This window comes from Leuciscus leuciscus (assembly GCF_965113295.1).
Source record: "Leuciscus leuciscus genome assembly, chromosome: 20".
Taxonomy (NCBI): domain Eukaryota; kingdom Metazoa; phylum Chordata; class Actinopteri; order Cypriniformes; family Leuciscidae; genus Leuciscus; species Leuciscus leuciscus.
Genome location: NC_138744.1, coordinates 28,801,681 through 28,828,678, shown reverse-complemented (window position 1 = coordinate 28,828,678; position 26,998 = coordinate 28,801,681). Strand labels below are relative to the sequence as shown.

Below are 26,998 nucleotides of genomic sequence, written 5' to 3'. Positions count from 1 at the left end.
GGCACTTGGAGGCTGAGGCCTGCAGTTCGCTCTAGGGTGCCACCATGGGATTTGTCCGTTGCGCTGCAAGGCCTTTCCCTGGCCCCCTTTGAGCCCATTGAGGAGGTTCCTGAGAAGTTTCTAACTCTGAAAGCTCTGTTTCTTCTCGCCATCTCTTCTCTTAAAAGAATAGGGGATCTCCAGGCATTGTCGGTTGCTCCGTCATGCTTGGAGTTTGCTCCGGGTATGGTCAAAGCTTTTCTTCACCCTAGACCGGGCTATGTCCCCAAGGCCCCCACTAATGTGGCTAGACCTATTGTTCTGCAGGCCTTCTGTCCTCCTCCCTTTCAGAATGCGGACCAGGAGGCTAATAATTTGCTTTGCCCAGTTCGGGCGTTAGACGCTTATGTCCACAGAGCTGCCCTGTGGCGTAAAAGTTATCAATTATTTGTGTGCTTTGGGTCTCCTAACAAGGGAGGTCCGGTGTCTAAGCAAAGGATGAGCAAGTGGGTGGTTGAGGCTATCTCACTTGCTTATGAGGCGGCTGGACAGCCTTCTCCTTTGGCTGTCCGGTCGCACTCTACTAGGAGTATGGCGGCCTCTAAGGCCCTTATATCAGGAGTTTCGTTACAGGACGTCTGTGATGCGGCAGGCTGGTCCTCACCGCACACCTTCGTCAGGTTCTACTCTCTGGATTTAGACTCTGCTCCAGGGTCTCATGTTTTGTCTTCTTAGTGCTGCTCACTTGATACACACAGGACAGACATTTGTAGCTATGGAGGCGTTGGTATAGACGTTCCCCATAGCGTCAGTTTCGACGCAACGGGAGTTCCCTTGAAAGGGAACGCCTCGGTTACGACTGTAACCTCGGTTCCCTGAAGAGGGAACGAGCGTTGCGTCGCCTTGCCATATCTCCTTCATGCCTGTCAGTGCGACTTCAGACTTTACGAAGCTTTCGTTTTCTGTTTCGGGCCGGCTTTTATAGCTTCCTGGTACGTGACGTCACCCGCCTCTGACGTTCCGCCACACCATTGGACTGATTTGACATGTGCTTCAAGACGTCATCACGCAAAGCGTTCCCCCATAGCGTTCCCCCATAGCGTCAGTTTCGACGCAACGCTCGTTCCCTCTTCAGGGAACCGAGGTTACAGTCGTAACCGAGGCGTTTTGCAAGCGCGAAGAGGAGGGCGGGTCCACCTTCATGTAGCCAATCAAATGAGCTTCTCGCTGGCTCTCGATTTACTCTTATCTGATTGGTTCAATAAACACGCCAGTCACCAGAACACATCTTTATCTTCATTTGGCTCAGAAAGTTCTCGTTGCCGAAATGGTACTTCTAATGCACACATATGTGTTAAATAAATAAATAAATAAACAAATAAATCTTGATTGCTTAATAAGCTGTGCACCATTCGGCTGATTAAGGCTGACTGACATTCATACTGAATTTCAAGCTGGTGTTAACATTACTGGATTGAAATTTTATATATTACATAATCTGTTAAACCACTGAGCAGATGTTAAACTTTACAATTCAAACATTTAATACCCATTCTTTATGCAATGATATGATTCTGATGCAGTGTTTTTCACATCATGTCTCTGTTCATGGTATTTAACACTCAATTATATATTTTGTAATTGTCTTGGTCACACTGTCAATATTGATTCTGATGATTAGTGATTACTTTCGTGTGACTGATCAAACTATTATGTGTAGCTAGTATGAATAACAAAATGCTTTCTCTGAGTCCAGATTCGACTGTTATGAAAAACTGATACTAAATCGACATAAACTCAACTTTGACAAAAAGTAACTGATTATGTCTGAATAAAAACCCAGCAACCAGGGAATATACAGCATCTTGATATGTTAATACGGTATTTATTGTTTAAATGTCTCTAAAAAATGACTACATTTGAAAGGTGAGACTTTGTTTCATATCAAAAGTACTTGTCTGTCAGCGCGCAGTCTTTTCTCTGATCCGCAATGTATTTTTCACTGCGTGAGAACTTGGTGTGGTGTGAGAGTGGCGTCGCTTGTCAGACATAGCAACAGTAACTAAAGTGGGCGGGTCTTTGCGAACGGTCATTGACAGTATGGACGGGGATTCGCCAGTCCCAATTCAAAACAAATTTCATCACAATCCATCATTGTTCGTTTCAAACATGTGAGAGCATCAAAATGATCCATGGGTGAAATTGATTGGATTTAATTATTTTTTTTTGCCAGTTCCAATCATAATTTTTACATTTTGGCGTTATTGTTTAGCTATTTACCTATGTTTTCAAATTTCCTTAGTTTTTTTGTTGTTGTCGTCTCGATCGGACTAACGGCTTTGAAGATAACCACAATTTTTTAAAGCTCTAAATGACACTTACAAATGCCATAAGGCGAAACCTGGCATGTTTGGTATTGTTGGACTCGGCAAGGATTCTTAGGAGGTCACTCCTGTGAAAAAAACATGGGCTTGAAACTTCTAAGGCTCCTTCAAGGCATTGTGCCAATGACGTATAGTGAGTTTTTTGAGATACACCAATGTTCTCATAGACTATCATGGCACCCTGGACAAAGACACTAGCCGCGTTTTGCACTGTCGGGCCAGGGCCGGGCCGTGCTAGTGCGTGCCAGGGCCAGTCGCGTTTCCACTGTCACTTCCGGGGCTTGATCGGGGCTTACTTGGGGCCAACGGCCAGGATTTCTGGCTCATCGAATACCTTGGGCCAGCTCGGGGGCTAGAGGCGTGGTCAAGGTAAAAGGCGGAGTTTATCGGTGTTAGGGAAAGTTATGGTCTGCGGCAAGATGCACATTTCACTTTTTTATATCGCGAAAAATAAACGCTGCTCGAAATGGAGAATCGCCTGTACTGGTCTGTCGAAGATACCAAAGCTCTTCTGAGCATTTGGGCAGAAGAAAGGGTACAACGTCAATTTGACGGCGTGTGCAGAAACGAGGACGTTATAAAATACATCGTTGCTGAACTTGCTAAGCTAAGCATTCAGCGAACAACGCTTCAAAAAAGTTGCGGGCGCAGTACAAGGCGATTAAAACGCACAATGGACAAAGCGGTGCCCAGAGAAGGAACTTTCCATGGTTCGACTTGATGGACAGTGTGCTGGGTCACCGTCCCTCTGTTAGTGGAGGGACAAGTCGGGACACTATGGCAGCCGCGGACGGTGAGTTAATACATGCTATCTTCATAAATTCTACGTTTTCTAACTTCCTAAGAAAACAAATAAAATATTGCATAAGTGGCTCATATGCGTGTTTATGTTTTGTGTGCTAGAATCGTCATCCCAGAGTGCTTTATTTGACTCAGAAGTGGAGCAGGGACCGTCTACTACACTTGTATGACGTTTGACGTTTGATCCAGGAAGGCGTGTTAAGGGCGGGGTTTAGGGCAGCGCTCCAGGGCTAATGGCCCGGCAGTGGAAACGCAAGCCCTGTGCTTGAGGCCGAGGCCACTGGCCCGGCTCGGCTCGCTGTTAGCCCTAGCCCAGACCTGGCCCGACAGTGGAAACGCGGCTACTGCATGCCAATTTTCAGTAGACTAACGGTTGGGTGCGCTTATAGCTATTTTCATGATTTTTTTCACTGTTATAGCGCCACCAAGTGGCCAATTGTCACGATTTTTTTCATGTCAACTCAGATTGTGCTTATGAACATGTGTCCCAAGATTAGCGAAAATATCTCTTTCCGCTCACAAGTTATAACCATTTTATAGCGCCACCAAGTGGCCAATTGTCGTGATTTTTTTCACGTGACCTCAGAATGAGCTCATGAACATGTGTCCCAAGTTTTGCGAAAATATCTCTTTCCGTTCACAAGTTATAACCGTTTTATAGTGCCACCAAGTGGCCAATTGTTGCGATTTTTTTCAAGTGATCTCAGACTGAGCTCAGGAAGATGTATCCCAAATTTTGCAAAAAAATCTTTTTCCGTTCACAATTTATAACCGTTTTAGTAAAAGTGGCCCTGCTGCCATCAAATATTTTAGTTCCCCTTATCGACCGTTAATTGAAATTTTGAATTGTTTGGATGATTATTGATTGTCAGACTCCAGAGAATATTCTTGGAGTGGTTTGGTTCCGATCGGGCCAAAAACCTAGGAGAAGTTTGCAAAAATAGGTTTTTCAAACAAATGCAATTTACTCAAAATTGGCGCCTGAAGGGCGAGCAAATCGGAGATAGCCATTTTGTCCGCCTTGAGCCAAGGATTCCAACGATATAAGACACTTAATCCTGGGACAAACGGTCTAAGAGTTATGAGCGATTTAGTACTTTTGGTTGCTGTAGCGCCACCTATGGGCCAATTGGGGTCATACTCTGATAGGTTGTCCCCAAATTGAGGCCTACCATCTGGCCAGGTTTCACGTCTCTAGGCCTTACGGTTTGTCCTGCACGATGCGTTTTACGAATCCTTACAATTACAATAGGGTTTCAGCATTTCATGCTTGAACCCCTAATAATAATTCTGGAATCATCCCGATCAGTAGACAGGTGAAATTATGCATGCAGTAGTAGATACTAGGCCTACATTCAGCAGCATCAAGATTACAAACTGATATGGCCTGATGAGTAGGATGCATGCACTGAATACACATAAATTGTCTTTCTTAACACACCAGCTCGAAATTCAGTATGGACTCATTTAGTCAACCTAATGGTTCACAGCCTATTAAGCAATCATGATTTATTTGTTGTTGTATTTATTTATTAAAAGTACAATTTCGGCAACGAGAACGATGCTGAGCCAAATGAAGATAAAGGTGACTTGCGTGTTTATTGAACCAATCAGATAAGAGTAAATCGAGAGCCAGCGAAGAATCTCATTTGATTGGCTACATGAAGAAGGTGGACCCGCCCTCCTCTTCGCGCTTGAAAAACTCAATGGCCCTCATTTATCAAAAGTGCGTACACCAAATTTCCAGCGTACACCTGGCGTACACCCATAACCACGGTGACTTTGAGATTTATCAATATGGACGTTGGCGTACGGCACGCTCAAATCCTACGCCAGCTCAGGAGGTGGTGTACATGTACGCACATTTTGAGTTAGTGCGGAAATGCGCAGAAAAACAATTCCTAACACCACAAAACGCACTGACAAACTAAAAGATATGATATATTATGACCCACTGTAAAAAAAAAAAACAGCATAGTAATTATAAACTTCAGTGTTTATTTTTGTGCAACATGGACTTCAATGTTTAATTTGTGTGACTTTACCAAAGCATTTGATTTGTAGGCATATGTATTCCTTCAGTTGCTTGCCTGTGCGCTTTACCTGACGTTTCAAGCCTTGTTTATACTTTCGCCTGGCTCCGCAGCGCGAGTCTCCGCAGACTGCGCGCGCACCTCCCCAAACGGACGAGGCGTTTATACTCGACGCGCTCGCCATTGTACTATTCTTTGAAACGATGGTTAGGCCAGGGTTAGGCCCGGCAGGTGCGCACGGACTGGGTTCAGTAATGAAAGGCTTTCAATGACCAAAAAATAATTCAGACTGACAAAATAATAAAAATGACATTCTTCTTCTTTTTAATAATAATAATAAAAATAATAATAATAACGACATTCTTCTTCTAAATAACAATAAGCGTCATTAATAATAAAAATCATAATCAGAATAAGAATATTACAAATTGTCATGCAATTATTAATGTGAATGAATGGTACTCCACATATCACATCATCATCACTATTGTACACCCCAATACATGTGACGTGATACGAAATTAAATGCAAATTTTTTCAAAACACGTGCTGTAAAATAATGCATTGTGATAGGTCATTTGCTCATCCAAGTTTCTCTTCTTTGCCGTCTTCCGTGTGTCCATGGCGTAAAATGAGGGCGTGGGGGAAGCGGAGACTTGAATATATAGGGGCGTGTTATTCTAATGACGATCGTTTTCAGCCGCGGCATTTATCAAGGGCAGGTATTGCGTACACTTGGATTTCAAAGGTACGCACAGCTTCATAAATCAGGCGGTGAAAGGAGTGTAAGCATAATCTTACGCCAACATATACGCCCATTCTACGCAAGAATGATAAATGAGGGCCAATGAGTGAGAGAATCGTGCCAAAACTGGAAGCGCACATAAAAGAAAGACAACTGTACAAATCGGGTTATGTCGGGAACTTTTTTGCCCCATGCACACAACAAGCCATTTAGACATTTGAAACAGCTTATTTTTTACACAAAGTTTGATTTTACGCAATTAATCTGTTTTGCAGTTCCTGACTCTGTTGTTTTCGGTTGCAAATTGCTGTTCACAGGCTTGCAGTGCTTTTGGCCGTATTTGTGCGGAAAAAAACGTGCCAATAGTGTAAGCGCGGAAAAATGGAAGTCAGAAGAATACAGATCCTATTTATTTTGCGTTAGCACGAAGCAGCAGTTTCACAATAGCCTACATGCACTACACTTACGAATAACAGTAAAATGCTGCAAATATTTTTGCCTTACATTTGAAAGGCGATTTACACCTTTACAAATCTTCTCTTGCACATGCAAATTTAATTTACGCTCGTAATCTTATGTACACTTTCACAAATCTTACCCTGCCCCAGGGGCGTAGCCACGGGTGTGCCGGTGCCACCCACAGTGGCAGCTGGCACACCTAAAAATGGATGCAGAATTATTTTTTATAGTCTCAATAAAAAATGTTTTACTAAACTTGGGCTATTGTTGTTTACCTAGCATATATATTTTTTTAAATCAACCCTTTCACGCGTAAGTCAAAAATATTTTAACTGACCCCTTGTTTCCATGGCGACGCGTCATGGTTGTCACGTGACACACCGCAGCCACAATAACTATACTAACAGATGTATCGCTATTCGTTTTATTTCCTTTTTCCTTTTTTATTAAAAACATTCACACACTTGCTTACCATGTCAACTATCTGATATTCCGATTCTTCGTTTAAAAACCTTTATCAATTATCTTGATCTATAACGAGATGAGCGCTGCAGTTCAGAGAGTAATGTCAGCCGGATTTACAGCACCTGAATTCCACAGTTTCTCCCGAAATACATGAAAGTAAGTGGCTGTTGAACTGGGAGAAGAATAGAGTAAACTTTATAGTTCCGCTATGTGTGTCTGATATATGAATAAAACATGTCGGCAAATTACATTTGAATAGATTGTTTTTGCTGCTTCCATAGACATCAGTGTGTATTTTACAAACTACAGATGTATTGTTTTACAAGTACTTATGTGTATTTAAATGTCTGAAACATAAAATAAACATTATGTATGACAAGCGCAACGCGCGAAAGCAGTTTGAATCTGGCAGTTCTGTGACGTCACTGAACATTCTAAAGTAACGCAAGTGTATTTCCCTCATATTAAATATAAAACGCATGTGTATACTGATATTGTTATAATGTCTTGACTCCTTTATTAAGGGAGTATGGATGTATAAACATACGTTTCAATATATTAGTATTATTTTCTGATAATTTATATTTCAAGTTTTGACTGCAAATGTCACGTCCATAACGCTGGAACTGCCCAATAGTAATGTAAAGATGTGATAGCATTGGATCTGGACGGGAAGGATAACTCTGGGAGTTGGAAGGGATGTGTCGTGATTCTGCCTTCTCACACCGCGACACAGGTCCAATTATAGGTTTGTAAACATCCGGGATGCGCGCGCATCGTGGTTGCAGAAAGACCCGTTTAACAGCCGATCATTACACAGATACGGATAAGAATAATACTAATAGCTCGATTTAAAACATTTTTATATATATTTGAGTTTATATTTCATTTTCGGAATGTTCTCCGCGTATTTTATTGACCACTTTTGGTCCCGACATGCGCAGTAGAACCTGCGTGACGCCGTGTGACGTAGGGTGATAATTATTTAAAATTTGTATGTAGGCCTATGGGCAATTTATATACACACTATAATATAATTAATATAATTTTATTGCATTTGCATTAGTTGTTTGAAGAGTAAAAAAATTTTTTTTTTTTAAATCGCAAAACTTAACGCAAATTTACAACCGGCAAGTCGGTCGGACTAAAAGGGGAAAAAAATTTAAATAATTGGGTCGGTCCTAAATTGACAGGGTCGGTCGGGTTACGGCAAACAAGAATATTTTTAAGGATGGCCTAATCTGACAATAAATGTGGCACACCCAGATTTTCAGATGCACACCCAGAGTCTCTTTTCTGGCTATGCTACTGCCCTGCCCATGCGATTCTTTATGACATCATATTTCCTTCATAAAAAATAAAAAAAAACCTTTTCATTCAAATTACTTATATGTTTTAACATAGGCTACACATTCTAATAATACAAAGCTGAATAAGACACCAATTTGATACATTTCAACAATAATATCATATCGAAATATTCAAAATCTAAAAACAATCTAATTACTTAAACTTTTTAACATACATATTCTAATAATACAAAGCAAAATAAGCAATTTGATACATTTCAACCATAATTTCATATTGAAAAATATTCTAAATCTAAAAAGAAAATGGAAAACTCTTCACACAGTTTTGAGGGGGGAAAACTGTAATGTAAAAAATATAGAAAGATGTTGGAAAAAGCTCACCTGCAGTAATGTGGCAACTAGGAACACTTCCTTTGAAATGTGACATTATGCAAATTTTGTGATTTTTCTCCAAAATATGTGTCCCTAATGAGGGAGATATTGGCAAAATGTCCCCTGTTAAGAGTCCGTCTGACCACAAGGAACCTACAATAATTGGAATGTGAAAATATCAATTAGGTAAAGTATAGTAGGCCTACATTTTCTTTCTAAAATAAATGAGTATTAGGCTACGTGTAAAAATAGAGGTATTGGCAAAACCAAGTTGGTTTTAAGACAGTCCCTTTTCTATATGTTTGCTAATTATAAATATTCAGCTATAAAAGCCGTTGGCGGTTTTGAGTAATTTAAACTAACTGTGGTATTTATGCCTATATATTTGTAAGACAGCGGTCACATCTCTGAGCAGAAGAGCGGGAAAACTAATAGCGAAAATAACTTTAACGCGCCAATTAAACTAAGTAGGCCAAGTTAAACTGTTGGTTATAACCCTATGCAATCATTTCTGGTCTCTCAATGCAACATGCATGAAGAAAAACCTATTTTACATTTTGTATTTATCGTTTTATAGGCATATAACTTAATAAAATCAATAAACCGTTTACGGTCCACCAACACAACCCGTCTCTGCATATCTAAATTATTCGGTTAATTTATTGAACATTGTATACAAGAGGGTACTGGTCACCTATTTCTGTATCATTTACAGCATAAAGGTTATCAATATGTTGCCTACTTATTGAATCTTTACAAAATGCACGTCAATCGAAAGATCTAATAGCCTACGTCTTAGGCCTACACCAACATCGTTGGCCTATTTAAAACATATTAGGCTGAATGTTATTTCGAATGTCGTTTTCCTGCAGTGTGCTCCAAAGTTCTGCAGCTTAACATAAAAACATCAGCGGGGATAGTAGTTTAGTAATCTATCATAGATTAAACCAATAATGATTCAATAGATGAACAGTGTTTTTTTAACTCACCGACACGTAGGCTCGCGGCACTGGTACTTTCACTTTCACTTAGAGTGTGTGGCGCAGGCGTGCAGCATTAAATTCAAACGGGGAGGAGTTTATTTTCTAGGAAGCACGTTTTTTTTTTTTTTTTTTTTTTTGGAATGCTATTTAAAGACGATGTAGCCTACTGAAGTGCCCGTTTAGAGTTAAACATTTATTCGAGACTCTTGCGTACAGTAACAGCTACTTTTGGATATGGAAATTGATTAGCTTTGAATAGTATTTTTAAAATGCTTTTATAGGATAATTTAAATGATTCCCCTATGTGGCTTAGACAAGAAAGACAACTGTTTATTAAACTTAAAGTAACAAGAGGCTATTCCTATAACAAATTGCAATGTGCAGATGAACTTACTTTAGTGGTGAGCAAAACTAGATGACTCTAGATGACAATAAATGCATAACTTCTTAGTTTGAGCTTGTGTGTCCGGTCTCCCACATGCAGAATGAAAGTATATGGAGCAAACGTCTAGTAACTGCAGACAAGTTTTGTATTTCACTGGATCTGAAAGTTCAAGTATGGTGGACTCTGACCTGAATTTGCATGACGAGAATATGTATGACCAATAGAGGATCTGAACACCACAGAATGGCCTTTGACTGAATTCAAAGAACACAAACTTTAAATTGAAAGTATGAAGTGTTTTGGGAAAGTGAGAAGATTGTATATTTTCCCATTTTGTATTTATTATTTCCTATATTTAAAAAAAGGAAGTTAAGTCAAGTCACCTTCATTTATATAGCGCTTTTAACAATGTAGATTGTTTCAAAGCAGCTTTTTACAGTGAAATTAAAGTAACAGAGATTGTTTTGGCTTTATAGCACCTCTTTATAGCAGCTCTTGTCCAGCTAAAATTAGTTTTGATTGATTCACTTCCGTCGCAACGATCATTAGTTATTAACTTAGGGGCCGCTAACACGACACCGTTCTAACAGAAAACTCTTAAGTTCTCTCTGTGCAAACTTTAAAAACGCAAATAATAATAATAATAATAATAATAATAATAATAATACGTTACATTTATATAGCGCTTTTTCTGAGACCTCAAAGCGCTTTACATAGAAGTTGGGAATCTCCTCAACCACCACCAATGTGCAGCATCCACTTGGATGATGCGACGGCAGCCATGTTGCGCCAGAACGCTCACCACACACCAGCTTACTGGTGGAGAGGAGACAGAGCGATGAAGCCAATCAGTATATGAGGATGATTAGGAGGCCATGATGGACAGAGGCCAAGGGGCAAATTTGGCCAGGATGCCAGGGTTACACCCCTACTCTTTTTCGAAGGACATCCTGGGATTTTTAATGACCACCGAGAGTCAGGACCTCGGTTTAACGTCTCATCCGAAGGCCGGTGCTCTTTTGGCAGTATAGTGTCCCCGTCACTATACTGGGGCATTAGGACCCACACAGACCACAGGGTGAGCGCCCCCTGCTGGCCTCACTAACACCTCTTCCAGCAGCAACCTGTTTTTTCCCATGAGGTCTCCCATCCAGGTACTAACCAGGCTCAGCCCTGCTTAGCTTCAGTCTTGGGCTACAGGGTGATATGGCTGCTGGCAATATGGCTGCTGGCAAACCTGTGAAAACGCTGATGGCGTGCACATGCGTATTACGTGTTTAGTATGGGCGTTTGAATATATATGTGCGCAGGCGTGTAGTCCTTCTTTACAAACCAACCCTTAATTTATACCAGTTTGATACATTTCAGACTATTTGCTGATGCAGAATACACACAAACATGAGAGACGGAATTCATGAATAGCGTAATAGAATCAGAATCAGAATCAGAAAGAGCTTTATTGCCAAGTGTGCTTGCACCCACAAGGAATTTTTCTTGGTACTGAAGCTTCCAGTGCACATATACAAATAAATAGTAAAATAGTAGTATAAACAAAAAAAATAGTATAAAAAGTAAAAAAAGGGGTCACAGTTGGGTTTAGTCTGAATAAACATTTACAGATTATGAACATATTTACAGTATGTTGAGTAGTATGAATTATAATATAAATATAAATATCACCTGAGTTAGAGAATATTACACTAGACAGTGGGAGTCTAGTGCATGTTACAGATTATGAACATATTTACAGTATTTGAGTAGTATGAATAATATAAATATAAATATCACCTGACTTAGAGAATATTGCACTAGACAGTGGGAGTATTGCACTTACAGGCATATGCATTGGGGGGCATGTTAAGTGTTCAGAAGGGAAATGGCCTGTGGAAAGAAACTGTTCCTGTGCCTGGATGTTCTTGTGGCCAGTGATCTGCGTCGCCGTCCTGACGGTAACAGTTCAAACAGGGGGTGTCCAGGGTGAGTGGAGTCTGTGATGATTTTACCTGCTCTCTTCCTCACTCTGGAAGAGTACAGGTCCTGGAGGGTTGGCAAGGGGGCACCAATAATCCTCTCTGCAGTCCGGACTGTCCGTTGTAGTCTCCTGATGTCCGATTTGGTAGCTGAACCAAACCAGACAGTGATGGAAGTGCTTAAAACAGACTCAATGACAGCTGAGTAGAACTGGATCAGCAGCTCCTGTGGCAGATTGAACTTCTTCAGCTGGCGAAGGAAGTACAGTCTCTGCTGGGCCTTTTTCACAATGGAGTCAATGTGATTTGCCCACTTCAGGTCCTGAGAGATGGTAGAGCCCAGGAACCTGAATGACTCCACTGCTTCCACAGTGCTGTTCATGATGGTGAGAGGGGGGAGTGCTGGGGATTTTCTCCTGAAGTCCACAATCATCTCCACTGTTTTGAGCGTGTTCAGCTCAAGGTTGTTATAGCTGCACCAGACAGCCAGCTGTTCAACCCCCAGTCTGTAAGCAGACTCGTCACCATTTTGGATGAGACCGATGACGGTGGTGTCGTCTGCAATTTTTTTTAAATAGAAATTTTTAATTTCTAATCAAATTAATAGGCTAATCAAAGTGCAACAGGGCCGGACTGGAACAAAATATCTGGCCGGGAAATCTCACACTCATTCAGGCCATCCCATACACCCACGATAAAATTTGAAACCAAGGACTATCTTATTTTTTTAGGTATTTGTATTTTTCCATCACATAAAAAAAAAAAAGGTTTAAATCCTTAGGCTGGGGTCGTGCAAAATAATTAAAGATTCTCTCTAGAACTGCACTTTCTCTTCCCTTTTGCATCTCTTAATTCCCTTATATCTGTCTCTCCTGTCCCGTGTGTGTGTGTGTGTGTGTGTGTGTGTGTGTGTGTGTGTGTGTGTGTGTGTGTGTGTGTGTGTGTGTGTGTGTGTATTTTTTTTTTGCTATTGGTCTTGTCCCTGTCATTTCTTCATCAGCAGGTCTACTGTTATGAACAAAACTTGTTAAATGCAAAGTATTAAATAGGACAGTGTTGTTGTTGTTGTTATTTATCTTAAAATTACATAAGGTGCTCTAAGCGATGTCACGTGTTTTTTAGGCCAAAACATTTTTTGTCACATACAGCAAACATCTCCTCATCATCCGCTAGCTGCCTGTCCCCTGAACATACTGTAAAAAAATGCGGTCTCTGTAGACACCCCAGGCTCCACAAACGGCAAGAAAAACTAACTGGGCTCACCCGCACTACGAAACATAACAAACTGTTCCAGCCAATAACCGACAAGAAAGATTTGGGGTGGGGTTTGGGGGCTTAGTGCTCGGATGAGGAGGAGGGAGGGTCTAGCTAGTGTCATGATTCATGTCTGTGTTCCCCTGTCTTGTCCCATGTTAGCAGTTCCCCGTTATGTTGATTAGTCTCCCCAGGTGTTTCTTATTAGCCACGCCCCCTTGTTATCTTGTTTAGCTTGTTTGCCTGTGTATTTAAACCTCTGTGCTTCAGTTATTGTTGGTCGGTTGTTGTAGCTGCTTCCTGTTCCTGTTCCTGTTCCTGTTCCTGTTCCTGTTCCTGTTCCTGTTCCTGTTCCTGTTCCTGTTCCTGTTCCTGTTCCTGTTCCTGTTCCTGTTCCTGTTCCTGTTCCTGTTCCTTGTTCCGTTCCCTGGATTACCTGTTTGTTTCATTATAGTGCTTGCATGTGGAGTCTCTCCACTTCGTCCTTGCCTCATCGTTACAGCTAGCCTCCGTTTTGTTTGACAACACTTTAAACGTCAACAAGAAGTGACATCACCCAACATCACTTAGAGCACCTTTAAATACCCAAGATTTAAAGGGGTTATGGACTGCATTGTTTTATTTTTTTGATAGTTTTATAATGTTTCCTGAGGTACACTTAAAATGTATGTTTTTTACATTAAAAATGGTCATAATTTAGAAAGACACTTTCCTACCCTGATTTTAGCCTCTGATTTGAACGCTCTGTTTTAAGGGGCGTATCTGGTATGAGACTTCAGTGTAAACGCCCACTGCTTTGATTGGATAACATCTTTGCATATGAAATAGCTACATGTGGAACTCTCTAAAACTTTTAGCACTTTTTTATTGTTACAGCTCTCAAGGTTATCTAATCAGGAAAAGTGTTGATTCAAAGAAAACATCTTTGTTTGACCGGTTGTGAACACGTGCGGCAAACACGACTAGAATTCGGCTTAAATAGCCTCTGATGATGACGTTCTCTGTAGGTTATAAAAATAAACCCAAAAATATTATATTTTATTATTATTATTTATGTTGGTACATTGTTCAGTATTATATTGAGAGCACTTTTTGTTAAACTGTTTACTTTTGTGAGGAAGAAAATACTTCAAGTTGGCTATACAGTATGTCTACCAGTTGTAAAGAACTGTGAGTTTTATCATTTTAATTTGCACTACTGTATGTGTATGTATAAATTTTTTTATTACTATTTATTTATTTTTGGCACATTTCTTAAGAAGCATAGTTTATTTGTACTTATTTGTTGGCGAGTTGTGGTCTGTGCAATACATATTAAAAGTTCTAAACCATCTATTGTGTTTTGTTGTTCCACTATATGTAATGATAATATTTTAATATTTAAGTTAATACGTGTCTCTTACATTGTCCCACAGCAACATTTAAATAGTGTAGATTAGTGTACACTGTTTTATAATAATAATGTATTCTATTTAGTGTCCATTTCATTCATTTAACATATTTAATATTGGGGGTACCCAAGTTCTTTCAGATATTTATTTATTTATTTATTTATTTTAAAGTAACGCAATAGTTATTTTCCTTGGTAATAGTTACTTTTGTAATGAAGGTTACTATTTGTGAGAAGTAACTAGTAACAAATTAATTTTTTTAAGTAACTTACCCAACACTGCTAACAAATTATTTCATTATACTGTAACTATCAGTGCAAACACGATGTAAATAAGAGATTCGTTGATTTTGGTGCGATCCCAGAATTCAGTTACAGATAAACTTGCGCTGTTTGTAAAGGGGGCGTTCTTTGATCGCTTTCTATATATAATTTAAATACAGTTTAAATAACATTATTTTCATCCTACTAAGAGACACAATGTGAAATTGAAACGGGAATAAATAAATAAAATTTATTTTTATAATAATTTTATGGTTTTATATTGTTTTTTTAAATAAAACCAGATACAACATGTCCACATGACACCCCTTTACCCTCATTCGCTATTCCCCACATTAGTCCACTAATATAATTCACTTGAGGGAGTGAATAGGCTTGTTTGAGATGAGCAAAATCTGCGCAGAACCGATCACCGGTGATCAGCGCGAGATGCATGCCGGTTAGAAATGTGTCCGAGTGCGGTCTGCCTGGCTCTGATGTCATGCTGACGTATGTCAAAAATCTCTCGCGAGCGCAAGGCGCACGTGTCGGATTTTGCAGTCGAGCGCAGTTGCTCTCCACCGACTGCGCTGATCAAAAGCACGATGGGAAACGACTTGCTGACGACACAGCTTAATGCTCATTGGTTTAAACAACTGTGATGTATTGCTCTCTTTTAAAATGTTTGATTTTAAAACTCTAATATCAGGTTTTATGTGTATATGTTATGTGTGAATATTCCCAAACTATCTGACAGTGCGATCTCTTTGGGTTATGCAATTTAATTTTTATAAAAAAAGAAAATAAATAAAAACCACATATGTCTGTATTAAAGAAAAAAAATATTGATAAACATGTATTTGGAATGGAATTAAATAACAAGTACTTTGGGTGTCTTGTTCATTTTATTTATTTTCATATAAAAGCAACAGAACTTGAATTACATCCAGTTTATTAGCAACACTGCACGAGCGTGAATCCCGCGATATCCATCTTTGATCTCGCAATGGTCAGATCCACTACGAGAAGAGAGATCTGTCCGGCTTGCCTGCGCTTTTTTCACTCCTCCCCTCACTGCAGCCGCCTACTCTCGCATACATTTCAGGCGAGGCAAGGCGCATCTCAAACAAGCCTAATGTGCCACGTTGTCAGTTTGTCTTGATTTCTGTTCTAATCTGTGTTTGGTTAATCTGTTAATAGGCTTGTTTGAGATGAGCAAAATCTGCGCAGAACCGATCACCGGTGATCAGCGCGAGATGCATGCCGGTTAGAAATGTCTCTGAGTGCGGTCCGCCTGGCTCTGATGTCATGCTGACGTATGTCAAAAATCTCTCGCGAGCGCAAGGCGCACGTGTCGGATTCTGCAGTCGAGCGCAGTTGCTCTCTATGGAAGGCCAAAAGGGCCAAAACGTGTGAAACTGTCGCGTTAACGCGTATTTACGTGTTAACACGCAATTTACGCGTTAACACGACATTTACGCGTTAACACGTAAATACGCTTTAACGCGTAATGACGTGTTAACGCGTAAATTGCGTGTTAACACGTAAATACGCGTTAACGCGACAGTTTCACACGTTTTGGCCCTTTTGGCCTTCCATAGCTCTCCACCGACTGCGCTGATCAAAAGCACGATCGGAAACGACTTGCTGACGACACAGCTTAATGCTCATTGGTTTAAACAACTGTGATGTATTGTTCTCTTTTAAAATGTTTGATTTTAAAACTCTAATATCAGGTTTTATGTGTATATGTTATGTGTGAATATTCCCAAACTATCTGACAGTGCGATCTCTTTGGGTTATGCAATTAAATTTTTATATAAAAAAATAAAAACACATATGTCTGTATTAAAGAAAAAAATATTGATAAACATGTATTTGGAATGGAATTAAATAACAAGTACTTTGGGTGTCTTGTTCATTTTATTTATTTTCATACAAAAGCAACAGAACTTGAATAACATCCAGTTTATTAGCAACACTGTGCACGAGCGTCAATCCCGCGATATCCATCTTTGATCTCACAGGTGTCAGATCCACTGCGAGAAGAGAGAACTGTCCGGCTGCCTGCGCTTTTTTCACTCCTCCCCTCACTGCAGCCGCCTACTCTCGCATACATTTCAGGCGAGGCAAGGCGCATCTCAAACAAGCCTAATAAATTCAGTCCTGTCTTTCTCCGCCCCCTGCCTGTTTGTTTCCATGGTCACTGATTTGATTTGAGTTTCAGTTCAGGTGTGTCTCATTAATTAGTCTCACCTGTTTGTTGTCCATTTAAGCCTTGTGTTTCTGTCAGTTTTACATTGCATGTAGTTGATTGTTATGTTCATGTTCCTGAGATTCTGTTTTGAGTTTGTTTTTGAATAAAGCTGCTGCTAGTGATGGCAAAATGAGGCTTCCTGAACCACTGAAACCTCGCAGCCCATTGCTTCAGCCAAAGGTTCATTACTCGAAGCTTCATTCAGCATTGCTCACTAGTGACACCTAGCTACTGTGCAAAGAAATAGCAGACAAATTAATTAATTCTGAACCACTGTCACGCCCCGCCCGCCCTCCCTCCCTCCCGCCCTCCCTCCCTCCCTCCCTCCCTCCCTCCCTACCTCCCTACCTCCCTCCCTCCCTACCTCCCTACCTCCCTCCCTCCCTACCTACCTACCTACCTACCTACCTACCTACCTACCTACCTACCTAATTTTATAAAAAATATATATTTTTATAAAAAAAATTATATTTTATAAAAAATACTTTTATAAATACAAATATTTATTTGTAATTTAAATATACAAATAAATGTTTATATTTATTTGTATATTTATATTTAAATGTATATTTTATAAAAATATTTTTATAAATAAAAATATTTATTTATTTGTTTTGTACTCACTGTTGATGTCTGTAACCTTTCATTTGCAATAATAAAAAGACATGATCAGACATTTGTCCATTACTGTGTATAATATAAAATATGTATCTTTCACTGTCTGAATTTATTTGTGCAGAGTCACACACACAGTTAATTAATTATTCATAAATTGTTTGGATAGTGACAGTATGAACAACAACAACAGTGACACTGTGTTGAGTGCAGTGCTTATGTTAGAGGGAGTGCAATAACATACATTTATTCATTTAGCAGATTATAGATAACAGATTAAAGTAAACTGCAACAGAATAGTCCGGAAGGAAGGATTACAATAGATTTTTTTATTGAGAAACAAAAAACAATTATTTCAAGTGTGTTGGGGTTTAGACGATTCCTCTTCTTGGACAAAATCTCTCTAGGCTTGGAAAAGATCCTTACACAAGGAACAGGGGATGCAGGGTAAAAATGGCAGTGGTACAAATGAGGACACTGATGCTTCTGTTGAGCCCAGACAGGGGAGGATTCCCTCTTTCTTGCTGTCTCCATTACCAGGAAAAAGGAAGAGTCACAAAAAGCAAACAAATCCAAAAGGGCAATCCAAATCAAAAAGCAGTCCAGTCCAGATCCAAAAATCCAGAGCAATCCAAATAATCTTATCTAATTAATATAACAAGACTATAATATAGCTACTATAATTAATAATAACAATATACTATAACTATTCTAACCTGATAATGTCATAATATACAGCCCTCACATATGACACAACAATAACAATGATAGTTATCTGACTCTCTGACACTACTACAACTGCCTCTACTACTCCTGCAACACCCACAAGGTGGCGCGAGTTTCGAACCGCCTTTTATCCGGAAGCGACACTCAGACCGAACCGATGACGTATTTACACAAACCGAGGCCTCGTTTGTCATTAGTCACGTGATTTTCACGTTAACAACACAAGCCTCGAATCGCGGCTTCATCTGGCACGCCCACTTTTTCTCGACACACGCTCCGACGCCTCGGTTCAAATGTCACATCACTAGCTGCTGCATTTGCATCCTGTTTCATGTCTGCTGCAACCTTGTAACAGAATGAAAACTAATGCTGGAAATTGGTCCAGCAGTTTGGAAAATGGAGGGATGGATGATTCAGCTGTGGGTGCCATATTCTATGCGAGGATTAATTCGGCACGCAACATTCAAACTGCATTATGGGTATTCTCTAGCTGTTGCGCATACATCCTATAAGCCACTTGAAGACAAGCCTGAAACCTTGGCCAAAAACAGCGTAATGACAAGAAATCGCTTATCATTTAAAGAATTGACAGCCCATCGGCTAATCTTCAACATGCTTGCTCTTAAACGTTCTTTTAGATTGATCTATTTTTAGAGTTTACACTGAAAAAAAAAACAATGCAGAGAGAAGTCAAGTCACGGACTTAAGAGAAGTCACGGACAATTGCGCGACAAGTATGATTTAGTTTACGGCACTTCTCATTGGTCATTTTTAATGTTCTTCGTGCTCTGCAATCACCGATGCCATGGAACAGTTTACCATGCTTAGAAATATGTATTACCATCTATGTCTCTACCAATTCTGGATTGTAAAGAATATTTTCATCTGTCTCAATTTTGACAAGTCTTTCCTCAAAAAGATAAGAGGGGCCATCGTTGACAAAGGTGGCAAATTTCATTTCATTGGAAATTTGTAATTTCAGTTTCTCTTGCCCTGAGATGTTCTCACCTGCAGACCCCTGGAGGAAGTAAGTTTGGTCTTTGACTCTGATCCACAGCTGCAAATTACTACATGCAATAGCTGGTGCTCCACTACATGTTTATTTTTTTTTTTATAGTAAAGGGATAGAATCCCCAGAGGAAGTAGGAAAATGAAAGTAGTTACATTGAAACAATCACCTTCATTTCCTTTCACAACTGTGATATGAGGAAACTATGCATTTTACTCTGTGGATTTAAGGTTAGGTTTAATCCTTATGTATCCATCTGTCATCTGAAATTGTGTTGGTTGGTTGATTCCTCTGCTGCTGCTGAAATTTTTTTTTTTGGTGTATTTATAGTTCTAAAATACTTACAGTATAAATTTGTTAATTTTCCTGGTTGTTACCCCTTTATTCCCCAAACTTTACATATTGTTACCTTACACCTATACGTACATTATAGGTAACAATAATTACCGAAAGTTACGCAGTAAATTCGTTTTACTTACCCATTATTCACTCAGAAATTATTAGTGAATTTCAAAAATAATTATAAATAAACAGCAAGTACCACTCTGTCCGGGTATCAAATATCAGGACAGAGCCGGTCTGGTCAGTGTCAAGGCGATGATTATTAATGCCTGGCTTCATTGGACAGTCCATGTTATACATATGGGCAGTTCCCATTTCCCTCGTATCCTGCTGTATCAAGGCCACAGGAGTTGTGACAGAATTGTTACAAGGATCAAAGGAAGTCTAAAGTACTTTGATTTTCCTGTGGCAGAACTGGAATCCAGAGCTGAGGACAGATCCAGCTGGTGCTTAGCAATCAACCCATACACAAAAGAAATATATTTGAAATATATTTTCAAAATATATTTTTGGAATATATGTAAATATTTGAAATTGGCCCAATAAATATATTTTAGATAAATATATGTAAATATATTTTCATATATGTTTATATATGTTTTAACTTTTGCAAATTGTTTCATTCGAAATATATTTTGAAATTTAAAAAGTTAAAATTTTCACAAACAAACAACACATTTTCGATAGACCACTTCAGCCGTGGATGTGGGCATGGGAGAGCAGTGCTCTACCACTTCCCCCACCCACATTTTTCCTACTGGTCGGGGATCAAACCGGCAACCCTTTGGTTACAAGCCCGAAGCCCTAACCAGTAGGCCACGGCTACCCCTTTACTGACTTTATTGGCCTAAAATGACAATTTTATGTAGGAAATAACACAAATTTTTTCCCCTATTTTTACAGAATTGAATACAGTTATTTAATAGTGTGTGTATGCAGTATTAGACACTGAGTTCTATCTATTGTTTAAGTGTACTTCACTGTTGGAGTGTCACTGTTATACTATGCATTATTTTCAATATTTAAATGACTTCAGGAAAGATGTCAATAAAACAACAATAAATCTAATAATTGCACTTAGTGTTAGGTACGTGCCACCTAATATGGCCTAATAGTCCTAGGAAAGCAACTATCTGTCATTTTACATTGCAGTCATTTAAATGTAAGTACAGTATTTATTATAGCTGTGTGTCATAATACAGTCGTGAAATATGGTAGCCTACTGTTGTGTATAGGGGAAAAGGTAGAGGAATTACTATGATCAAAATACATTTTCGACCCTTCTTTAGCAAGCTAAACATTTTATGACCATATATTTTGTCATATATTTTACATTACACGTTAAAATGTAAATATATTTCACACTTAACATCATATATTTTTGTTATATTTCAGAATATATTTCAAAATGATAAATATAAGTGAACAACAATGCAAATATATTTCAATGTATTTTTGACAAAAAAAAAATTCTGTATGGGAACCAAGCCTATAGAAAGTCCAAACAGTGGCTGCGTTCCAGTCCACTTTTAGACACGCACTTGCGAACTTCCCTAAGCACTTCCCCTCGGGGGAATCCCTGCCGCCATTTTGAAGTGCGTTCCACTTCATGAAGTGGACGATGGAAGTTTATATGGACAGACCCTCGTTCCCTCGATTTTGACAGAGGGAGCGAGTCTACTTCATATGTACACTTCAGGCACCTATATGTCCCACACTGCAGTACAATTGGGATGTCACCACAGATCTCGTCTAATCACCACCACAACAACAAACAACTAATAATTAACAATAAAATAATAAATCAACTCCATAGCTGATTCCAAGTGATCAAGGGCTTAGGACGATCCAATTCAGCCCATTGCAGTTTCCGCCTGTAGTGGGCACTCATGCAACTTAAGCAATGATGTACATCCGAGTGAACGAGACGGAGGAAAGTAAGCAAGTGAAGGGCATGACAATTTTGGACTGGAACGCAGCCAGAGTCGGCGAGAAAGAGTCATGGCTATCATGCAACGCAAGAAGAACTCCACAACTGCACCTCTGAAAGCATCCTTTTCGTGCCCTTAGTATTCCAAAGTGTGCGTATCCAGAATAGGCCTTGTCAGTTACACACGTTCCCACGTGCAAAAAAAGCCTGCAAAAAAAAATAATAAAAAAATAAAAAATAATTGTATATATATATAATTCAAACTGTCACATTCAGTTCAATTTAGTTTTGTTCATGGACTTTCTTTGTTCAGTTTCCCGCTTCTCGTCCATCTCCTTGTTTACTGTGTCAGCTGTGTTTAGTCATTATCCTTGTTGTGTTCACTACTTAAGTTGTTCCTTCTCCTGCACTTCTTGTCCGGTCACCTTAATGCCTACACTGTTGTGTTAATTTGAGTTTCCCTGCCTGTTACCTGCTTAATAAAATAAAAATAAAATGTATTTTTGGCTTATGTGGATGAAAGACAACAACTCCCAGTATGCACTTGCTTCGCTGCCCTAGGAGGCCACGCCTACCGGTAAGAGAGCGCAGTTGAACAACAAGGCTATTAGGCTAGCCTACGTGATGAGTTTGCCAGGGATTTAGAGATCGCACAAAATGTCTGGGATTCGGCTTTTGCGTTCTACAGTCGCCATTCATTATGTTTACTGTGGCGAGCAGGACGAGGCTGACGGCCGCGGGAGAACGGCACGAGACCGGTGGCGTCATTACTGAGACGCGCCGGGTCTTGCATCTCTCACGGAGGAGCGGGAATTTTCTTAGCAATGGTAAAACGCACATCAACCGATTACTTGTTTAGCGTTCATGTAAACACTACATTCAGACTCACCAATCGGAATGAATTCAGTTAGATTTAAACAAAAGGTGTGCATGTAAACAGTGAATGGCGACCGCAGAACGCAAAAGCTGAATCCCGGACATTTTGAACGATCTCGCCCGCCGGACAAGTCCGGGAAAAGGAGGATGGTAACCCCTACTTACTCAGCTTTCTCCTACTATTCAGCTTTCTCCACAGAACAAGAGCCTGCTATTTTAGCTTCCAAAGAAAGACGGCTGACACTGTGTACATTCTGTGAGTCAGATCCACCCTCTATGGGTGGGTTGAACACATGCGGAACAGCTCCTCCTACTGGCTGTAGTCTTTAGCCTCTGGCCAGAAAATCCTCCGATGACGCAAAATGACGATTTTTGCGTCATCGGAGGATTTTTTCCAGACAAAAAATACATAAATCTCTTGTCTCAGGGGGATATGAGGGTGGAAAGCACGGTAATTCGAAAATACTACAGGTTTTCTACTAATACAAAGCTTAATGCTAAATCCTGAAGTATCCCTTTAAAGTGTCGTTTGGATTCATCTTCTGAGTCTTCAGCCTGTTCCTGAGTACACCTCACTGTTACAGTAATCAATAGTCAACCACCATTTTCTTCTAAAATGTATGTGCAATCTTTGTTGTGTATGTGTACATATTTCGATCAGGTGAGTTTTGCATATGCAAAAGTGTTTAAATATAGCACATCAAATGAAATGTCTACATTACTAAAGCTTCCGATGAACATATGTGAATTTAATTCTTAAAAAAGAAATGAAATCATTGTGTCTACATATTTCAGTAATAAGATTTAAATAATGAGATTTTGTTTTACATCAGTAATGCAAATAGGAGAAATCAGTTTAACGTACACAGACAAATGGGTGGTTGCTAACATCTGCTGGAATCAGACGAGCGTGGCGTAGGCTGCTGATGGTGATGTCTCACCTCCACACTGTTAGGGTCATTCCATCAGCATGGCTAGCCTGATAGCATTGTGTACCGTATAAATAGGGTTTTGTTTGTGACTCTACTGCCCTTTCCTTACCTCCATTTAGAGAGGGGGGATCAGGAACCATCAGCACAAATAGACAGCTCGAAGAATAGAGCAATTCCTCCTGGGATGATAATGTCAGAAAAGGGAGGGCAAAGAGAAAAAGGAATGACAGATAAACCAACACATTCATGACGGAGGCTCAACTTCTATTGACAATGACATGTCCGTCAAACCAGAAGTTCTTTCTAAACATTCTTCCTAATGATACTACAGGGCTAAACGCCACAGAGAGACCATGCAATGCTTTTTTAGAAGCCATGTCTAATTTAAGACTTGTATTCACATATTTGCACTAGGTTCTGAATGGGTTCCTTTGTTTCCGCTCGCCCAGATTCAGTTTGCCCACATCCGTTGCTTTATATCATTACAGAAATCAGAAAGTGTGCCTGTAATGCCTGCCATAAATTCCACATTTAATGACAGGCTCTCAATCTTGGAAATTTGACGACTTACTTCACGCCCACTGGATCAGGTCTAATTTCCATTTTCAGTGGCAAATTTGCACTTATGTACTTGGGACCACATGCTCCTTCACAAATGAGAGTGAAATGAACCTCCGTAAGTCCAATCCGACCACTCACAGGCAGTAAATAACATATTATTAAACACATAGTATAATGGGCTGATTCACGAGACATATCCTGCTCCATACAGCCGTCAGAGGTAAAAACTAAAAACCACCATAAATTGAATATGAGGGAAAACCTCTGAGTAGAGATATGGACCATTATATCATGCCATTAAGACAATCTCAGGACTTTAATACCTGGTGTATGACATGCACACCGAGGACATTTATCTTGATATCAAATGATGCTTGAACTTCTCAATAATTCAAGAAAATTAATAAAGTGATATACATGAAATACAAAATGTGAACTGAGTTGTTGATGAAGTGTCACGTTCACAAAACGTGACCCTGGACCACAAAACCAGTCATAAGTCGCACGGTATATTTGTGGCAATAGCCAACAATATTGTATGGGTCAAAATTATTCATTTTTCTTTTATGCCAAAAAACATTAGGATATTAAGTAAAGATCATGTTCCATGAAAATATTTTCTAAATTCCCTACCGCAAATATTTTTAAAAATTGTTTTTGTGTGTGGATGCAGCGAAAAAACTTTAAAGGTGATTTTTTTCAATATTTAGATTTCTTTGCACCCTCAGATTCCAGATTTCGGCCAAATATTGTCCTATCCTAACAAACCATACATCAATGGGCAGCTTGTTTATTCAGCAAAAAAAAAAAAAAAAAAATACCCTTATGACTGGTTTTGTGGTCCAGGCTCACATATCGGGTAACATAATAAGTTCTGAAATTATTTCAATAGGGTCCTTTTTCTATTTTAACAAATGGACAGTGAAAGTAGGTGCAAAGTATATATAGGGCTAAATGGTTGATCTTAATGAATGACTTGTTTTCATCCCAAGCTGTAAAAAGGATCCAAGTCGCATCACAATTAAGAATTGTTCATTTTTAATCATGCAATAATAGGTTGAATAACAATTAAAAAAATTAAAATTATGACACTGTTTATTGATTTTGGGAAAACACATTGGCCCTCATTTATCAAAAGTGCGTACACCAAATTCCCAGCGTACACCTGGCGTACACCCAAAACCACGGTGACTTTGAGATTTATCAATATGAACGTTGGCGTACGGCACGCTCAAATCCTACGCCAGCTCAGGAGGTGGTGTACGCACGTTTTGAGTGCGGGAATGCGCAGAAAAACAATTCCTAACACCACAAAACGCACTGACAAACTAAAAGATATGATATATTATGACCCACTGTAAAAAATAAAAAAAAAACAACATAGTAGGCTAATTATAAACTTCAGTGTTTATTTTTGTGCAACATGGACTTCAATGTTTAAGTTGTGTGACTTTACCAAAGCATTTGATTTGTAGGCATATGTATTCCTTCAGTTGCGAGCCTGTGCGCTTTACCTGACGTTTCAAGCCTTGTTAAATACTTTCGCCTGGCTCCGCAGCGCGAGTCTCCACAGACTGCGCGCGCACCTCCCCAAACGGACGAGGCGTTTATACTCGACGCGCTCGCCGTTGTACTATTCTTTGAAACGATGGTTAGGCCAGGGTTAGGCCCGGCAGGTGTGCACGGACTGGCTTCAGTAATGAAAGGCTTTCAATGACCAACAAAATTATTCAGACTGACAAAATAATAAAAATGACATTCTTCTTTTAAATAATAATAGCCTAATAATACAAATAATAATAATAACGACATTCTTCTTCTAAATAACAATAAGTGTCATTAATAATAAAAATCTAGAAATCAATTTTGTTTCTTTCCACTTCCCTGGTTTCGCTTTCTCTTTCTCAAAGAAGTTTCTCTTCTTTGCCGTCTTCCGTGTGTCCATGGCGTAAAATGAGGGCGTGGGGGAAGCGGAGACTTGAATATATAGGGGCGTGTTATTCTAATGACGATCGTTTTCAGCCGCGGCATTTATCAAGGGCAGGTATTGCGTACACCTGGATTTCAAAGGTACGCACAGCTTCATAAATCAGGCGATGAGAGGAGTGTAAGCATAATCTTACGCCAACATATACGCCCGTTTCTACGCAAGATTGATAAATGAGGGCCATTGTGTCTCGCTCGAAGAATGAGCTGAGAAATCCTGGACGTTACCTTTCTGTTCAGCCTCAGTGGACCAATGTCATGTTTATCAGGTTAATGTCACACCAGAACATTATTCACACTTTTCTCTGATAAGATTTTGAATGATAGATCTGTTGCTGGGGGATCAAAAACATATTCCCCAGCTTCCATCCTTCTCCAATCCTGAGGATGTATTTTTACCAGGAAGGGGAAAGGTCAGGCCTGGCAATTTGAGCATAAGCCAACAAGAACTGTTCAAACACGAGGCAAATGTTTCCATATCTCGCTGAGTCCTTGAACTCACAAGGTGACTGGCAGTCATGTTGGTCCAACAGTTCACCCCTCTAAAAAATCATTCATTTTTCAGAGCACTTTCACATCTAATAGAATTTCTTATGACGGTACATATATGAGCAGAAATCCTCTGGAGCTTGCCTCCATGAAATTCACTATCCTATTAAGATGAGAAATCAAACAAAACAAATTGTATTGCTTTGGCGTGTCAAGCCACTCTTCACACTAGATTGCTATTTGATATTTGTCCTTTAAGAGATGCCACAAAAAATAAATACACAAAGACAAACAAATGTTTTAGTGAGTAGGCCTATAACCTTTTTAAGGAAGTCTTGCATCAGAGGTGTGACCTCTCTCCCGATGACTTGAAACTGCCTTCTGTCAGGACAGGGAAATGAAAAATGGTTATCATCAGCCCAAGAGACGAGCGCTGTGCTCCCGTGACTCATAGCAGCCGGCTCTATTTCACAGAGGAAACAAG

At 39.6% G+C, this 26,998-nt stretch overlaps 1 protein-coding gene and 1 long non-coding RNA gene across 7 annotated transcripts in view; one reads left to right on the top strand and one right to left on the bottom strand.

Moving 5' to 3' along the window:
* LOC309484077 (NACHT, LRR and PYD domains-containing protein 3) overlaps positions 1 to 10,067 on the bottom strand; it is a 39,548-nt gene extending 29,481 nt beyond the window's left edge. For 5 of the 6 annotated variants that reach the window (XM_082150249.1, XM_082150251.1, XM_082150252.1 and 2 more), the window contains exons 1-2: positions 9,538 to 9,605; positions 8,558 to 8,701 (exon numbers count right to left, since the gene is read on the bottom strand). The gene's annotated coding sequence lies outside the window, so the exon portion shown is untranslated. Of the gene's footprint in view, positions 1 to 8,557; positions 8,702 to 9,537; positions 9,606 to 9,925 lie in introns of those variants that run through there. The other variant, XM_082150250.1, reaches the window with a different exon arrangement.
* The window catches only part of LOC309484284, a 278,513-nt gene extending 262,585 nt beyond the window's left edge, over positions 1 to 15,928 (top strand). Inside the window, exon 2 of the long non-coding RNA XR_014200819.1 lies at positions 15,175 to 15,928. This is a non-coding gene — a long non-coding RNA (uncharacterized lncRNA). The remainder of the gene's footprint in view (positions 1 to 15,174) is intronic.
* The last annotated feature ends 11,070 nt before the right edge of the window (positions 15,929 to 26,998 follow it).